The sequence below is a fragment of the Euprymna scolopes genome, chromosome 5 (genome assembly GCF_053919585.1).
Source record: "Euprymna scolopes isolate OS-2025 chromosome 5, ASM5391958v1, whole genome shotgun sequence".
NCBI classification, from domain to species: Eukaryota; Metazoa; Mollusca; class Cephalopoda; order Sepiida; family Sepiolidae; genus Euprymna; species Euprymna scolopes.
In genome coordinates this window covers 115,051,560-115,072,132 of record NC_136486.1, presented here as the reverse complement: position 1 = coordinate 115,072,132, position 20,573 = coordinate 115,051,560, and the positions used below count along the sequence as shown (strand labels likewise).

At 30.9% G+C, this 20,573-nt stretch overlaps 1 protein-coding gene across 2 annotated transcripts in view; it reads left to right on the top strand.

Moving 5' to 3' along the window:
• LOC145276962 (short transient receptor potential channel 7-like) overlaps positions 1–20,573 on the top strand; it is a 946,690-nt gene that overhangs the window by 5,646 nt on the left and 920,471 nt on the right. The window lies entirely within an intron of this gene.

Below are 20,573 nucleotides of genomic sequence, written 5' to 3'. Positions count from 1 at the left end.
TGGATTTGAGCCCAACGCAATAAATTTTAAGGGGTTATAATAGGGGTCAAATTTAAAAAAAAATGACCGTTTTTTGTTTTGTTGCTCAGTATACACCTCCAAACATCCGGCCAACGCCGGGCAACGCCGGGCAACGCCGGGCACCCATGCTAGTATATATATATAATGTTTTCTAGAAGTGTGTGAACATGTTTTACTTTAAATTTCCCGCTACAAAGCTAGAGCAAAACATACGAGGAACCAACGGAACAACGCAGATATTTCTCTTATCTTCTACTCCGAAGCATTACCTCCTCCTTCACAAAAATAAAGAAGAGAAAAAATCACAGACCGAACTTCCTACCCTAATTAAGCTATGTATAGGGAAATATAGGACATAAACCACAATTAAAGTAAATAAAATGATTCTATCATTATTTCCGACACTTCAAAGTTTTCACATTTCTCATTTATATATATATGTGTGTGTGTGTGTGTGTGTGTGTGTGTGTGTGTGTGTGTGTGTGTGTGGTTGTGTGTACCACTGAATTTCCCCAAACTCGATGGTATTCTAAGTTTTTACGAGGATTTTCCGCCAGATTTTTTACTCCTTTTGCTTATATATAAAACTAAATGTAACCTGTCCGTTTAGGAGTGAATCTTATACATACACACGCACACACACACACACACACACACGCACACACATATATATATATATATATATATATATATATATATTCCAAACTTTGTAAAGTTAAAAATGATAAATTACAACAACTACATCAATGTTATCATAAATGTTATTTATTTTGCTTGCTGGTTACATAAATTTCATGCCGCGTGCAATACTCTGGCAGGTATAAATATGTTTCACCAGCGTTTGCTATTCACGTAATCTTTCACTGCCTGCAAAGCAAAATAAATTATTTATACGTAGTTTTCCGCTAATACGTTAGAGTTGGACGAATTCTTTTGAAGGAAAACGCTAAAGACAACTTCTAAAACCCGACAAAGAGGAATGCAGATGGCTGGGAAGTTCCAGCAAATACTCTTCAGGGACGCTTTATTAACACTTGTTTCAATACAAATAAATTGTGTATCTCTTCTTGAATTTATTCATTTACTAGCAGGCCGCTGGGCGTTGCCCGGTCGTAAAATATGCATCAATATTATATTTTAATTTATACAAAAACTGAGACACGTGGATGCGAGTATTATGTGTTTTTTAAACAGTTCACTTCTTGTAAGTAGAAAAAACACAGGAGCTCAGATCAGAAGAAAAAAACTTAACACAGTAAGTCAAGTACGATAACCATCATGTCAAGTTTACACATTGTTTAAAAAGTGTTTTCAAACCTACTTAATCATAGCATATGGTATATGTCACGTAAACGATTCACGTATGCGCATTTGTGAAACAGATAACAAACAGATTAAAATCCGATGACCCCCCTCACATACCAATTTTTCAATTTTAGCCCCTTATCAGCCCTTTCTCCCCGATGAAAACCGATTTAAATTTTCTACGTGTCTAAATAATCTATATATTAAATTTGAAGTCTGTAGATCAAAAATTCCTTGAGTATATAGGTTGAGAAGTGTCCTCACGCATACTCACTTTTGTAGATATATAGATTTATTTGCAATCACTCGGAAACTCGGAAGTGTTCTGACAACGCCGTAGTTTTAAATATTATCCTATAGATTTTGCTGATGCTCTTTTTTAGTTTATACGTTTTAGTTTCATTTTAATCTTTAGAATAGTTTATAGTTTATTTAAAAACAAATGTGAACCGTTGGGCCACTCGTTGTGCTCGAGTATCATAGTTTAAATCAGGTAAAGTGTTTTCAAAGTTATGTAATGCATATGAATATATCTGGGTTCCTCAACACAAGAATATGCTTGGCTAGTGTAAGTCATAGATACGGACGACAATAGCCTGCTTTGAAAGACGTTGAAAGATACGCCGAAAACCTAAAGTTTAACCATATTAGCAGCTACGACTATGAACAAACGTTCATTGCGACAACTTACCAGATTTTATTATTCTATCCCTGTGTCACAAAGTCAGTTGTATTTTTTAAATAAAAAAGAAAAGCTAAAAATTAATCTTTTTCTACGTGATATATCTCCTTCTGTCTCCCGTTTCTCGCCCCCTTTTCTCTCTACAATTACGTGAGAAATAGTAGCACTACTATTGTTATATTTACTTTTATCAATCTAAATAATGCCTTGTCGTACTTTGACTTTTATATTTAGACAAGCGGGGGGGGGGGGGTACCCGGCTTTGCCTGGGTGTTTGAAGGTGTGTGCGCTCTGGCGGGGGTAGGGGGTGTTAATCAAAACATAAGAATAAGCGAAGTAAAAAAAAACTAACGTAAGGCAAACGAACGATAAAGAAAACGCGAAACAGAACAACGAACGTTGAAAAAACACGTGATAATGGCTTATATAACCCAGCTTCTGGGGGTACCCGGCGTTGTCCGAGTGTTTTTCGATGTGTGTGGTCGGGTGAGGTGGGGGTCTTAATGAAAACTTAAAAATAAGCGAAGTAAAAAAACAGAAAAACGAACGTTTGAAAAATGGCTTAAATAACTCTGCTTCAATATTAAAATAAAAAAGACATCTAACACCACGATTCGAACCCAAAACCTTTAGAAAATGAGGCCGCCCTCCAAGAAACTGAGCTAAGACGACGTCGCCGAAGTTGTGTCGCTTTTTCAAATATTTAAAGTAAATCCGGTTACGACGTTGTATGACGCATGCGTAGAAACGAATTTGTCATGAGAGAAGGGGTTTTGCTGCCCCCCCCTGTAAAAAAGTGATGATTTCAGGGTGAAAAAATTAACGTTTTTGGCGAATTTTTCGATTTTTGTCGGGCGAATGTGGAAGGTTAAAATGATACCGTCTGGCGAAAATCCGTGACCCGTGTGGAAAGTTTTTGCGAGACATACAAACACACAAACACACATACATACATGCATACATACATACATACATAAACACACATTTTTTCTTTTATGTATAGATTAGCCGTCACCTTTCACTCTTAATAAACACTGAATAAGTAAAACGAAATTTAAAAAATAACCCAGTCCTAGAACTAAAGAAGATTTTAGCATGTATCTTATGTCATTTAAATATAGAGGAAAATTTGTTAGATAACATGCGTTTATTCACCCAACTTTATTAAAATAATGAATAAATTACACTGTTCTGATAAGTAAATTTATGCATTCATGACCTGAGAAATATTGATGGTGTCAGACTCTAAGAAAACAATCCATGTCATAAATGTTAGCTAAAAGCAGAGTTGCGTCATTAAATTCTTAGCTGTTTAACTTTTTGAGTTAAAAAGTAAATACTAAGGTCTACTTTTGGAACGACCCTCATATATATATATATATATATATATATATATATATATATATATATATGTGTGTGTGTGTGTGTGTGTGTGTGTGTGTGTGTGTGTGTGGGAGTAGTTTTTTTTGTTTATCTCCGTTAGAAGCGCTGAGTGAAATTTTAAGAATAAAACATGTATAAATACATTTGAAGCCAAAACTTCAACGCGATTTTTTTAAATAAAATAAACGGGTGTTTATTTTTTTTAGAAATATATTTCTGAGTAAGATTCCTTTGTCAATCTTTTTTCCCTCTTCTTTCTCGACGTAATGTAGTGGAAGGTAGTTCGATGAAGAGTCCACGTGATGTTGTTAACTGCGGGGTTTTTATCAAGCCGGATATGTGGCGCGTGGTCGCGCATTTTGAAAATCTGTGTAGTTTTTTTTGTTTATATCCGTTAGAAGCGTTGAGTGAAATTTGAAGAATAAATGTTTTCAAGATTGATGTTTTAAAACACGATTTCTTCTGAATCGATGTTGGTTACCAAGGTAACCTTTTCGTCGTCCACACCTTCATAAATTATAGCGGAAATGTCGCTCGCATGCCATCTTATTTGAGTTACATAGAAAGAGTTAACAACGTGATGCTCTTTGCCGTGCTAGGTTTGATAATCTTTCGCTTACGATGTTGCCCGTTAATTCTGTTTTTCTCTGTTTTGCCCCTTCTTTCTGTGTATTTACTTAATAATGTATTTTATTTATTTTGTTTTGTTTTAGTCAATTTAAGAAGTTGGAAATAAATTTTTATGGATTGCTTGTAATGCGTATGATATTGAATCCAATAAGAGAAGATTATTTCCAAGCAAAGCCTTGAAAAATCATGGATTGCATAGAAAAACGTGAGCATAAAAAGTAATATGGTTACGATTAAACTTAGAAAATGAACGGACTATTTGTAAAAACTTTGAAAGAAAGGAAAAATATTCCAGTAAACATATAATAAATGTATAACATAAAATATTGCAGCATTAATAATTATTTGAAAAATTCAATTTAATATTATTTATAAATTGTTTATGTTGCAATAGTTTATGTTATGAATTTATTATATTTTTTACTAGAATATCTTATCCTTTCCTTTTCCAGTTTTAACAACTAGTCTTTTTACTCTAAATTTTATCTTAACCATATTACTCGCATTTTCTATGTAATATATTTATGTGGATATATATATATATATATATATATATATATATATACAATTTATCAAATTATAGATAATACTTTCTAGTTTCATCTACTTCGTATGTCTATAATTTACGAGTTTTTTTTAGATTTTAAAGCTTGTAAGTTCATAGAGTACGGTTAATGATTTTTATAAGTTTATCAGTTGCATACATTCACGGTTTATTAATTTTATTTAATACTACACTCCCCGTGACCCGTTGGGTCAGTATGTTATATTAGCTATGGAATTCATGTACGAGCGTGACACTTGTGACGTAAAGAAAATAGTTGGGTTTTTTTTTACATAACAGAAACATTTCTATGAAAGAATATTAAAATGAAAAATCACAGACGGATCACTCAAACATATTTAAAAAATCCTCCCTATTCGTGTAAAGTTACCTATTTTCCCGAATAATCGCTCAAAAATCGAAAATTAAACAGGATTTTCCTACGAATCGAACGCCGACGAAAGTCGTTAAGCAGCAAAAACGCATATAACTCTACCGATGAGAAATATAAGAATGAAAAACCCATATTGGAATCCTTCAATCAAGTTATAGAAGCTTAAAGTCTAAAAAAAAAAAAATAATTAATTCAACCTGAAGCAAAAAAATAAAACCTAAATAAATAAAATAAAATAAAACTAATATTGAAACAGATTAGTAAATATGTCAACAAATTCACCGTTCTCATGCAACTATTTTGTATCTAGAAATGTAAACAAAAATAAAAAGTAGGAAGAAAGGGAGGAAGGAAATTATTATTATTATTATTATTATTATTAGTCGTAGTAGTAGTAGTAGTAGTAGTAGTAGTAGTAGTAGTAGTAGTAGTAGTAGTCTTGGCTTTACTACAATTTTTCTTTTGTTTGTCAACGGGTTAATGTTGTTTAGTTCTAATAAAATAGCGACAGTATAGTTGTAATAAAGAATAGTTGCAAAACACCTCCACTCTTCTCATGTTAAATAATAATTTCGAAAACGTTAATATTTTAGTGCGCAGGTCAAATCTGCAAAATAAGCGATTTGTGTTTATTTATTTATGTTGTTATGGGTTTATGTTTATGCGCGCAAGCGTAACGGGATGTCGTAAACCCGAAAATGGGTTACATCACTCGTTACAAGGTCATTTGAGTTTTATAATTATATAGATTTGTTAAGTGTTTATTTGATTGATACCATTATATATTATAATGGTGTAGTTCATAAGTATTAGATTGGTGCAAAAATAATATCGTTTATATATTAAAAAAACGGCATTATCTTAGCACCAACCTAATATATATATTTACAAATGTTATACATTATCATCTTTATAAGATTAACAATTATACAGATTTATCAATTTTATAAGTATATAAATTGTAAGTATATATTTAATAGATATTCTCGTTTATTATTTTATAAATTTAAAAATACATATCACAGCAATTTATGATTTCTTATAAAGGGTAAACATTTATATCATACGTTATGGTAGTATGCTTGCCCCATTACTGGTAAATAGGTATATAAATGCTTAAAAAGATTGTGTGGAATGTCGAGAAAATTTAGTAGAGACAAAAAAGATGAAAAAACAAATAATTTTCTGTACCATGTTTCAATAAACCTTTCACTTAGTGTTAATAAATTTCGAGATGATGGGAAATATTTTGATACTCCAAGGGAAATACTTCACTTCTTTCAAAACTTATTTAAGCCGCCCCTAAACTATAAATGTTCAATTGGTATAGAAAAATACTCTTAAGTTAAAGGTATTTAGAATGCATTCTTCGCCACGTAAACACATATGTCTACACGTCGTATCGTAGTAGCAACATATGTAGACTTGTCGATCACCTGTGTTGTTTGTGTATAGACTTATTTTTTTTATCTCTATCACTTTCTCTTTATATTAATACGTCGCATCCGTTGTCGTTACTCTGACTCTAAATAACTCTCTTACTGTAATTTTAGAAACACGAAATTAATTTTTTAAAAAACCCACAGTATTAATACATGATATTAGTCTCTCACATAAAAGAAGAGAGATAACCTCTAAAACACGTCTTCCCCGTACCAAAGACAAAGGACAAGAAGAGTGATTACTCTTTTCTTTTCGCTATGTACTTTAATTTTTACGTCACTTCCTGGAGCACCGCTATTCGTTCTCTTAAGCTTTTTTGCTCTCCTTAATATACACAATTATATTTTATTTATAACAGCTGCTAAGATTGCATAATCGAAATGAGATTTTCCAACAATATTAGATCAATAGGTAATCCTTTTACCATAATTGATGCTATTTTGTGAGAAGAGACTATCGATTCATGCACGTATAAAATGCAAAATTAAAACATAAAAGACCGAAAGGATTCACGAGAGTTTTCAATCGGTTGCTGTAGGCATGTCTTACATTCATAAATTCATTTGAGATCACAAGAAACTTCTTGTGCTTCCATAGTATACGTTTTCATTTGTAATTCAATGTATTTCGCATAACATCGTTTTTGCTTATCGCTTATCAGACATATTATCGTTATCTAATAGCTTTACTAGCAGGCTACCTGGCGTTGCTCGGTCGTAAAATACGCCTAAATATTATATTTAAATTAATGTAGAGGCTGAGACATGTGCATACGCGTATTATGTTTCAGTTCTAAATGGTTCACTTCTTGTAAGTAACACTCGAACTGAGATGGAAATAAAAACCTAAAGTCAGTGAGCCAAGTACAATAATCATTACACCAGCTTGACATGTATTTTAATCTATTTATTCTTAACATAAAAAACTATCATGTTTCACAGCTACGCATGCGCATTCGTGAAACGGTTGACAAAGAGATGAAAATCCGATGACCCTCACGTACCAATTTTTTTTCTGAATTTGATCTAGCAGTCCTTTTTTTTCTGGATGATAACCGATGATAAAGTTTTTCATATGTCTGGATACAATACATACCAAATTTAAATTTCAAAAAAATCCTTTTAAGTATATAGAATAATCCTCATCTACATTCTAACTTTATTGATATATAGATAAAATTATATTGATATATAGATAAAATTATATATATATATATACATATATATATATATATATATATATATATATATATATATATATATACAATTATATTGATATATAGATAAAATTATACTAGAAGGAATTACACTGTCGGAATTTTTAAATCAGGCCCAAATATTTTTCAAGTAGACACATGAAACTTTTCAATTGAAAAGCTACTCTTCAGTGTTTCATGTATTAAGTACTTGACAAAATAATAACGCAGTTTACAACAAGTGATTTAAAAATGGTTAGTGAAAGCAAAACAATGGCTCCGCTATTATAAATACGTTCTCTATGCATGACTAGAAACATATAGAAAGTATATATTGTATTAAAACATATATGTATTAAAGAAAGCCTAATTTGCCTCAAAGTATTTCCTCTAGTTATTATCTATATATTATGCGTACTCATATGTATTGAACGAGATACACGCACACACACACACATATAAATATATATATATAATGGTTACATACTATTTCTTTCTTAGATGTAAATCCACTGAAATTCGCGTGTTTATAGTGTGTTTATTTAAACTAAAATTATTGACTTCATATGTGCATACATGTTTTTATAGTGCCTCTGTTCAAAAGGCATGTCTTCGTCAGGCCGAAAGAATTCCCTACCAATACAAAAATTCAAATATCTTAATACATTAATTTTTTTTTTTCATATTTCAGCTTACCTAAGAAGAGTATATTGGAAAGAAATTATAAAAGTTATAGATAGTTGTTCAATCGATACATTTAAAAATGGAAACATATATGCACATATGTAACTAATTATGTTTGTATAATATATATATATATATATATATATATATATATATATATATATATATATATATATATATATATATCGGATTTTGCTTGCAAAAGTAATTTATGAAACTAAAAGTTAGTCATAGATCTTACTTGATAACAAAAAGTGAAGCAGTGGGAATAGGGTGAAGAAAAAAGTGATTTCACGTAAATGGATAGTCTGGTGAAGGGTAAAGTATCCAATGACGGTAAAATCCGAAAATGCAGAATCCAAGAAATTGGTTAAATTTCCATTCGCACAATTATATATATACTAGCATTTCGGTCCGGCGCTGCCCGGGTGTTTCGAGGTGTATGGTGAGCAAAAGAAAAAAAAACAAAAACGGTCAAGTTTTTTTTATTTGACCCCTATTATGCCCCCTTAAATATCATTGTGTTGGTTTCAAGTCGAGTTATTAAGTTAGATGCATGTCCAAGGAACCTATATCTAAAATTTAAAGTGTTTAGACCCAAAATTGTCGGAGGATTTTGATAGAGTTGACAAAGGTCGAATCGTTGAATTTTGACCCCTTAACAGCCAAATTTATGGCCGAAAACCGATCACATAGATTTTCCCAAATCTCAGTACCCTGTATATCAAATTTCGAGTCTGTAGACTAAACATTTACAGTTATTGCGTAGGGAAATGTACATAGACAGACAGACAGATAGATAGACACACAGACACGTTCACTTTTATAGATATACTAACATGAGTGCCCGGCGTTGCCCGTGTGTTTGGAGGTGTGTGCTGAGCAAAAAAAAAGGTCAATTTTTTTTAAATTTGACCCCTATTATGACCCCTTGAAATGAATTGCATTTTTTAAATAAACCAGCTGTAACAATCGGACTTTAGTAGGGAGTATTCCAGTTCCCGCTGTAATTGTCCAAATGAACCTAAAATCACAAAAATTGATCAGTCGTCTCATAAGATACATAGTAATAAAATATTGAATTTTCAATAGTCTAAAATTTATTTAAATGCCTATACAAAAATTGCCTGAAAACATATTTAAAACACTTCGTAAATGATGTTTCCATTAAACCTTCAACACTTTGTGAGAACTTAATTCTTGACCGTTTGTTTAATTCTTGACCGAGTTATACTAATTCCAAGGTTTAATTTACGTTTTATTACGTAAACATTCAGCATTGGCAATTGTCGACAACTTTACTTTGTTTACATGTTGCTAGTATTTATTTTTATAGTTTACTACATTTGCCATAGGTTTAATGAATATTCTACCTTTTTATCATATATACAACTCGGAAACATTAAATATTGCAATTGTAACCTCATGAAAAATAGCAATATGAGTGGAGAGAATGAATGACGGATCGGTCTAAGTAAAAAAAATATCCATTAAAATAAACATTATTATTATTATTATTATTATTATTATTATTATCATTATTATCATTATTATCATTATTATTCCAATATTCTGACAATTACAAACACATGTACATGTACATACACCCGCAAATACTCACACACACACACACACACACACACACACACACACACACACACACACACACACATATATATATATATATATATATATATATATATATAAACATTAGATTCAAGTAACAATGTTTTCATTTATTAAAAATATATCATCACAGAAACAATCATATAATTTTTGTTTCAATTTTTTAGATATTTTATGCCATGACTCATAAGAAGAATAACAACACATCAACTTTAGAAAAATAGAAGTATTTGGCCATGATTAATTAAATTTTTAAAAATCGAATAGTAGCTGCATTGTTTTTATGAAAGGTATGTCATCTTATATATATATATACATATATATACATATATATATAATTGTCTTGTTTTGTTTAATTACTCACATTAGAAACACTCGTCTAGCTGTAAACACTATCAATAATTCCCCCCACTCTTTATATGTTCCTAAACCTAAACGTAGATTCCATGAACAAAGCTTTTTTTATTAGAACTGCACGCCTGTGAAATTGTCTTCCGTTTTCCTGCTTTCCGGCTGACTACAATATGGTTGTCTTCAAGTCTAACGTAAATAAGTTCTTGATGAGCCGTTACATATAAGTTATCAAATTTAACAAATTTTCATTACTAATGATTATTATATTGTCCAATTTCTACTGTACACTCTTTAACCCTTATGCTTGAGTGGCCTCTTGGCCTTGATAATGTGTTGATACCTATGAAAAAAAAAGAAAAAGTCCAATGTGAACAAGTTCTAATTGAATCGTCCCCCTAAGTAATCCAAGTTACAAAATTCCCACTGTTTACTATGCTAAAATCACAATGACTAATGTATACCTATTAACCCTTATCCTCGAGTGGCCTCTGGGCCTTGATAAGTGGTGACACCCATGTAAAAAAAAAAAAAGATTATTTTTATTATCGATTATCGATGCTTATCGAAGATATTCCGATACAAAACTTATCTAAATCACTACAAGATACATAAAGTACTTATTCATAAAATCAGCTCGGTCGTTTTCGAGTCTATAAGGAACAAACCCACAGGTACATATACACACAAACAACTTTCCTTTTATATAATAGTTGCTAGGTAAATAGATTTATAATATGTTACTAGGAAAAACGTTTACAAACAAAATGCATCTAATCTTTACCTAGGAAGAGGGTTTCATAAATTCATAATTACTTTCGTTATGTAGTTAATATGAGATGAGTCCAATATGTCCATGTTTGTGAAAAGAAAATATTTAGTTCAGTAGGTCAGTCTAACTGGCCAGATGTATTTTATCTTGAATGATAGCACCCCTCCTCCGTATTCCTGGGGATCATCTTCGTTTCTGGCGAATCTCAATGGGATAAATCATTGAAATATTTCACACATTTCCACCCGCCAGATGGTCGGAAATGTTTTATTGGACGGCTAAGACGAAAGGCAGGAACTTTGAACGCATAAACATTATTTTAAGTATATTTATTATAAATATTTCTCTTCGAGATAAGTATTACGACTACGAAATACCACCTCTCGCGAGGAATGCTTTTATCTGCAAACACGTAGGCAAAGAGTAGCCGCTCCTTCGTATAGAATTATAATCGGGAAATATGTTCCTTCCAAAGAAATTATATTTTCTCAAAGATTGTGTATTTGCTCTATTTCCTAGCGAATCAACGATTTCCGCGTTTTGTAAATGAATGATTATATTGGAATGTTAGCAACCTCGACAAAATTTTAACGTTTATGTCCGATGCTACAGTCCATATACAGCAATTTCAACACGTGTATCCATTTGTATTCTATGCTTTTTTTTCTTTTAGCCCCTTATCTCTTTTTTCTTTCACTCTCTCTCCCTCTCTGCATTCTGCCTCCCTATCTCTCTCTCTCTCTCTCTCTCTCTCTCTCTATATATATATATATATATATATATATATATATATATATATATATACATATATAAACTTTCTAGAAAAACCTGCCAATAAAAAAAACTGTATATTCTATACCATCTAGTAAATCACACTTTTTAAACCATTGTCCATTTATTTAGCCATGTTCTTTACATGTTAAAAAACACACACGAGACGCTGTACTAGTCAAGAAATTTAAATATAATTTCAGCTAGAAAAACATTCAGATTTTAAACGAACAGCAATCCAAAACTGCCAGGAGACGACTGATGAAACTCAGTCGAAACTACTTGCAAAAAACAACCAAAAGATAAAACAGATGGACGAAGGCGACTATGGAACTGTCTTGCACAGATTCGAACGAGAAATAAAAACGACAATTGGAAAAATTTTTAAATTACCATTAAAAGCTCCTTAAGCAAAAACACCCCGTGCTGTTCAACAAATACTTGTCTGAATGAAAACATTCTGCCAAAATACACAATATATATATATATATATATATAATATTATTATGCACATAAAATATATACCCACCGACATGCATGTTTCATCAGCATATGCTTAGGATCGAACTCATGACACCAGCATCTGCGGCTTGATACTGTATAACATAGCCACTTGAATACACACAATTTTTATCGCTTTTAAATTAAAGATTTTCTGATGACGACTTAAAGTAAAAATTTGCATATCCATAGGTATACATTTTATGAACGTAACAATATTTCATAATGAAAATAAATAAACCATTGCGCCCATCTGTAGTATAAATCTCACTAGTCTGTTTAAATGTATGTGTGTATTATGTATGTCTGCCTAAAACTGTTGACAGAGGCGACGGATTTTCACGAAATCGATATCGTTTTAAAGTTAGGCCCTTCAGACGACAAATATCGACAAATTCGCTAAAACATTAAATCCTTCACCCTCAACTGGGCACTTTTTTTACAAGAAGAGGGTCGCTTATTTCGTCGATAATTTCGAAAGTCATCCCCTATTTTCGATTGACTAGTCTTAATTTAAACCTTCGCAACTTTCAGTTTGGGTATGGACGCAACAACCAAAACGTCACATTTTTTCACGTTCTCTACCTCTTTCGTGGTACAGGTTCGAGCCTGCCTGCCTACCTATTACAACTTTTTTTATTTTATTTTTGCTCAGCACACACCTCCAAACATCCGGGGAATGTCGGGCACCCAGACTAGTAAAAATAAAGGCGACTAATAATATATATACATATATATGTGTGTGTGTGTGTGTGTGTGTGTGTGTGTGTGTGTGTGCGTGTGTGTGTGTGTGAATAACAAGGAAAGCTTATAATTTTTAAAAAATAATCGGAAAATATAAAAATAACTGCGTTTCATAGTTGCTAATATCGCTAAAAAACGCCAACAACAAGCCTTAAATTTAAAAGCGATGAAAAATTGAGTATTCAAGTGGCGGTTCATGATGGTTTATTTGTTTAGTATCAGACTGCGGATGTTGGTCTCATGAGTTCGATACTAACTCACGCTGATGAAGGCTTTAAGCTAAAAACATGCATGTTCATAGGTATGTCCTCTATGCACGTAATAATATTTAATAATTAACATATGTAAATAAATAATGGACGACTCATTCATATATATATATATATATATACATATATATATATATATATATATATATGAATAATAAGAACAGTTTGTACCTCTTTTAAAGAAAAACACAAAGTTAGCGGAAAAATAACATCGTTACGAAGTTGTTAATATAGGGAAACAAATACTCCAACAACAAATCTGATAAATTTGTAATAAGTAGAACTTATAACCTAGTTCTACTAACATATCGAGCATTTTCTAGGTATATACTGAAAATATTTACATATAAAGAGTTCGTGAACTGCAAATTTTAAAATTGAATCATTAAACAATAAGATGACCGATATACTAAATCTACAATTTGACGAAAACCTTACCTTAATTGAAAAAAAAAGGATAATTATTCTTATCGTATATGGTAATTTACTCGCCTGAGGAAAGACAACGTTTTTGGAGTAATAGTTTCGTATTTTCAAAGATGGCGTAAGGCGAAGTTAAAAAATTGTAACGTGTGTTGAACCACTAAAGAAAATATAACTAATTATATAATAAAGAACCACTTAATAAATAATGTAATACCACTCTATTTATAATGTTAATATAAATAATTGCTACTACTACTACTACTACTACTACTACTAATAATAATAATAATAATAATAATGATATAATAATAACAATAATAATGTTATGTATGTTGTTTTTAAAATAAAATTAAATTAAGTAAAATAAAAATAGTTGTTTGGTCTAAATAATAAACCCTTAAACTGACATCAACAAATGCAGTATTGTAGTAGGATACATACATATACCTATTGTATATACATACACAAACATACATTTAGATACACATGCAAACACATGTCTATATAGAACTAGAGGTGGGATACATATAAATAGATACAAATAAACATAAGAATAATTAATTAGGCGGGTATAATGCTAAATATAACACAGGTACCTACATTGTACACAGAAGCAAACGAAAATTCATATAAACACACTTACACTAGCAGTATCAGAATTTTTGTAGGAATTTTTGACACCCCTAACACGAAACTGCGAATACAATATAAAAATCTCGTAATTTCTCTGTTAAAAGTGAGTTATTTATTTTCTTTATGGATTATACTTCCAAAATAAACTATTACAGTTGTTTTAAAAGTAATAGAATTTTTTTTTTAAACAGTAATGAATTTTCCGAACTCAATATTTTTCAATTTTTAAACTTTAAAAATCTATCAAAATGTTTCTATTGATTCTATTTTTACGATATTTTCAGGGTCAATGTGAAATTTTATGTTCTTTCCAATAAACCGAATATAATATTTTAGACAAACGTTTTTTTTAAAATTCACGCCCCCCAAGTGTCACCCATTTTCAACTTTCTCTTAAAAAGTAAATAATTAATTTATGTCAAATAGTTTTATATATCACAAATTGAATAGAAAAGGTCAATAAATAAAATATTCAAATTGAAAACAAAAAAAAATCCCTTTTTTAGAAATTTACCTGTAAAGTCCGAAGTTTAAAACCTTATTTTATAAGAAGAACACATTTTTTTTGTCTTTTTTTTTTAATGAAACCTTAGTCCTTGCTCCTTTAATTGAAAAAAAAATTAGGGCTTGAATTACATTTTTCGAGGAGTTATAAGCTTGGAAAGACAGGGGGTCGAATAATTCACGCCTCTCATTTTGAAATGTCTATTAAAAAGTAAATAATTAATTTATGTCAAATAGTTTTATATATCACAATCTGAAGAGAAAAGGTCAATAAATAATATATTCAAATTTAAAACAAAAAAAATCCCTTTTTTAGAAATTTACCTGTAAAGTCCGAAGTTTAAAACCTTTTTTAAAAAAAAAACACATTGTTTTTTTTTCGTTTTTTTTTAATGGAACCTTGGTCCTTGCTCCTTTAATTGAAAAAAAAAATTAGGGCTTGAATTACATTTTTCGAGGAGTTATAAGCTTGGAAAATGGGGTGGAATTATTCACTATTTTCACGAAATTTCTGACACTGCTACACTTACACACACATATACATATATATCGACATCCACATATATATACATATACATACATATACACATATATATACATAAACGCATACATATACATACATATAGGTACACACATACGTACATGTATAAATATAAAAGCATATATACATACGCAGACATAGACATACATATATAAACAAAAATACACATACAAAAATATAGATACATGCATACTGACCTATAGTAAAAAGGGAAGGGTAAGATACAAGTCAGATATAGAAGTGAGTATAATTAATTAGGTGATTTTATACCAACTATTTCACACGTACACATGTGTGCACAAGTGTACACAAGTACGCATACATATATCTGCATAGACATATACTCTAGTATACAAAAGTACATGCATGCACGAGCACATACATAAATACAAACACATGCATACAGACTCATATACACAAGTGCATATATATATATATATATATATATATATATATATATTATAAGATAAAATTAAAAGCCAAGAACAATGCGAGATTTTTTTTTATATAGAGTAAAATTAAATGCAAACAAAAGAAATAAATTTCTTTTTTTTTTTGTTGTTTGTTTTTTCTTTTTCACACAAATTTTAACTCTAAACAACAGTAATTTTTTTTTCTGTTGTATTCAATGGTGTTGTAAATCTCAATATATTTCAGACTTATTAGTCCATTTTCAAGAGAAGACAGCGGAAGAGACTCTTATAATTTTCTTCAACAATGCTTCAAGCAAACTACAACCTACTTATATATATATATATATATATATATATATATATATATATATATATATATATATACCCATATATGGACATATATACACACATATACATTACCCATGCATACAGACACTTATAAATATATAAATAAATATAAATAAATACAAACATACAAATAAATAAAAATAAATACACACACACATGTATATATATATATATATATATATATATATCATTATTTGTGTTTTATTTTTACATATTTATTGTTTGCCTACAATCTTTCGTCAAAATATTCGAACCTAATTTCAAAGTAAATTTTAACTTTGCAATCTAGTATTTAACACCTTGACCAACATCAATTAACATTGAAAAGAAAAAAAAATCAATTCTATATGATGTCAAATTAGCAGTGATTATTATAGAGTAGTCCTAGTACCTTACAGCAACGACTGACCTTTGATTATAAATTTTCATAGAGATTCAATCACTGTTTAATGAGGTGATAACAATATGTTTACATTGCTATATTTAAAAATGTCTTATTTGTATCAACAGACACTAAAGTTTTATGCTTATGCAATATGTGTGGACATTTGTTGTGCGTGAAAAATATAAGACAAAAACAAAATCAGATACGGGGAAAATATCGCGAAAGACAAGAGGTTTATCGTTTCATTCGGATCAACGAATGCCCTCTGAGAAACTGAAAAATTGTAATTTATTGACAATAAATTCAAAACAGGAAAAAAATAAAAATAAACACATTGAGAGATTTTGGCACGTATGTAACTAGTGGGGAAAAAAATGCTACGCATGCGACAAAAATGTAAAAAATAGGTAATGAACAATGAAAAGGAGGTACTCATTTACTTATTGATCCGTGCTGAAATAATAAGGTTATTATTTAAAACGCCATTCTTAACATGGGGAGGGGAGGGTGTTTTGTAACTATTCTGTACTTTAACCTTACAATTGAATTAAAAAAAAAACATAGCATAAAACTTTAATTACACTTGGAAATGCGATTTTAAAAAAATAGCGCGGATCAGTAAGTGCATTAGCACCGAAAAGGAAAACAAATAAAACGGAAACGTGGATTGAATGCAGTGAAAGTGAATAATACTTTAACCGGAATCGGAGTTTATTATACAGTGGAAAGGTATATTGCATTGTTTGAATGCGGCTTTTTCTAAATGTTTCATCATAGAATATGATCAGAATCTAAGGTTTGCGTTACATGATGAGAAGACAGGTTACACTTTCGTGAAAAGTTGTCATAATTATAACTTGCGGTAGACAAGGTAAACACTCGTGAAAAGTGGTCATAATTATAACTAGTATATTAATTCGAAATAATAATAATTATAACTAGTATATTAATTCGAAATAATAATAATTATAGCTAGTATATTAATTCGAAATAATAATAATCATAGCTAGTATATTAATTCGAAATTGTTGTGCTGGAATTCCCGTTCATGTTTGTAAGTATAGGATTTTATATTTCTGGTCATCTCGAAAATATAATACATCGAACAAGACGCTCATTATTTCTTTTAATGCAAGATGGGAAAAGTGGTCTCGGAGATGGGGACAACGTGTTGTGTGGGGCAAATCCTTAATTGCTTTAAAAGTTAAGGTTATTATGTTATGTGAAATTTAAATAGTTTTATAATTAAATAGTTATCGGATTATTAGGTTGAATTATGTCAGATTTATTTTTATTGATAATGTCCATGTTGTTTGTGTTAGTTGCGTTGATGTGAAAGGAAATTGCTGTAGCGTTAGTATGTGTTTGTTTGTACCACAAACACACGAGCAGACATCCTGTTGAGATTCATCATATCGACTGCATACCACATAGACTAGCCAGTAAATTCACAGAAAGACTCATCCCTACTCCTCGATTCTATTAGACCAGACCATGAAAAACTCCGAGGATCTGTTACAGATTCAAATACATAAATATGTATTACCACATAATGTACGACATGAAAAAAAAATTAGCAACTTAAGAATATTCCACTATTACCAAAGCATAGACCATTGGGTTCAGGAAAGAGAACAAAAAACTACTTGGCGAAAATACCCAGTGAATCAAGTGCAAAAGAGATCCAAATAATTGCACAATACGCGAAAAAAATCTTTAAAAGCATATGAAATGAACTAATCTTAATCAATTCCGTTTTTCTTTATTGTATAATGTTGACAACCCTTAATTTGAAATTATAATATGTGGTCTAATTTAACCCTCTTATTTATAAGTAGAACCTACCCCGCCAGGAGGGATAATGTAACACAAGGTGTAGCTAAATATGCGAAAGGCAAAGATTACTACAAAAGCACCCAGAGTCGGTACTGAAAACTGAAATTGAAATACTTGCTGTCAATCGCCTATAGTGAGGCCATCAGTAATTAACTAGACATCCTCTTGATGAAAGGGTAACCTCTTCGCCAAGCTTGAAAAGAAGAAATTTAATTTTGGTGGACGCTATTTTCTTTCCGTCAGATTATCGTACATTATAAATATTTTCTTTATTTTAGTTTATTCTTGGGAAGGTATTATGGGCAAGCACCCCCTAAACTAACTTAATCTTGACTTAATCTTCACCAAAGTTTAGATTTACTTCGATCAAAGAGTGTTTGCTTATGTTCAAATTCTCTAAGAAGTAGCATATGTTTTATCGTGGAAAAAGTTTTATTATTTTTGATAAACGTATTTATGAGGTTCAATATTCTTAGTTTCCTCAAATTATCAGACTATCCGAGATATGGTTTCAACTAATATAATGCACGTAGTTTTTAAGTATGTTACCTGTTATACAGAGCGCATCTACTTTTTTTAACATTTATTTATTTTATCATTTTGTTTTAGCTGTGGATGTGGCATCCCAACAGATGCCAAGTATTCATCCAATGTCTCTAACGTTCTAGGCCCTGTCGGTGGAGCATTAGAATACGCCGACTGCCCCCCTGCAGAGGGTAAAAGTCCCTCAATGAGGGTCCTGGATATGACCTTAAACTATATCCAGTGGTGAGGCCCCAGCATGTGGGCTTTGGGAAGTGTGGAGCCACCCTTTAATTACCATTGCTCCCAGGTCCACTCTGACCCGGAGTGGTAGTACCTGTTAGGGTCCCAACTATGGGTTAAATAGAAACCAACGTGAAAACAACAAATATATTCTATTAAAAATATTTTTCTTCAAAATCTTTGGATTCGGCATTAAATAACCCGAAAAGGGTTGATATGCCGTAAAACAAAAACAACCAACCAACTAACCAAGAAATATTTTTTAAAGATTTAAACCGCCCTTTTAAGTACAATTTTATTTTCTATTTCTTTGCACTGAATTCACCGGGTATATTCGCCAGATAGTTTTAGAAATTCCTTTCCTGTGACTAGTTGCTCCTGAAATTACTGGAATGATGTAGATCTTCCTAAGATTCCAGTTTCTTTTCATGTCATATACAAGATCTTGGTATTTATTTATCTTTCCCCCCTCATCTCCGTTGAACCCAGCATCTAACTTATACTAGGGTTCCTTTTTCATTCGTTTTATCCCATATTATTATGTCAGGTTTAATCGCTCCGTCCTCTAGGTGCGTAGCTGCAATAATTGCATAGTCATAGTGAATGGTGTGTTACCTATTTCCAATATATATATATATATATATATATATATATATATATATATGTATATATGTATATATATATATATATATATATATATATATATACGTTTTATTTTTTATTACCGTATCTTTCTGTTAAGTTACATTATTGTTTCGGCTATTGTAACTTAACAGAAAGATACGGAAATAAAAAATAAAACGCATATTTGCTCTACAACAGTATTGAGCACTTTCTTCAGTTTTTATTAATTACCATCTCCACTATATATATATATATATATATATATATATATATATATATATATATATATTGTATTGTGTCGAATAGTAAGGTAGTAATCCCCAAACAGAACATTACAGCTGAACGTTAGGTGGTTTTTGTGTGGCAGAACTTCAGATTGATCACGAATGATGATGGACGATCTATACAATAATATCATCTGCGACTTTTATTATTTTTTATTACTTTGTCGCGAAAATCAGTTTCACACCATGCGATTAATCTAAAGGAACGGCAATTGATTAACGGTCGTTAAGCTTAAGGCGACACCGCAATATCTCCTCCCTTATCTCACAACGCATAATAAATTATTAATGATTCGCTTAAACTCCGTAAGATAACCACTGTCAATGCGTCAAGAGGCGAGTGGTTGAATAAAGGCATACCGTCGTGGACTACAAAATAGGAAATGTTAAAAGAGTCTCAAATCTAATATGGTTCGCACTATCGGACAAACTCCAACCTCTGTCATATAGCTGGAATGTTGCATCCATAGGCCGGTGTTGCAAGTACTTTAAATGGAAT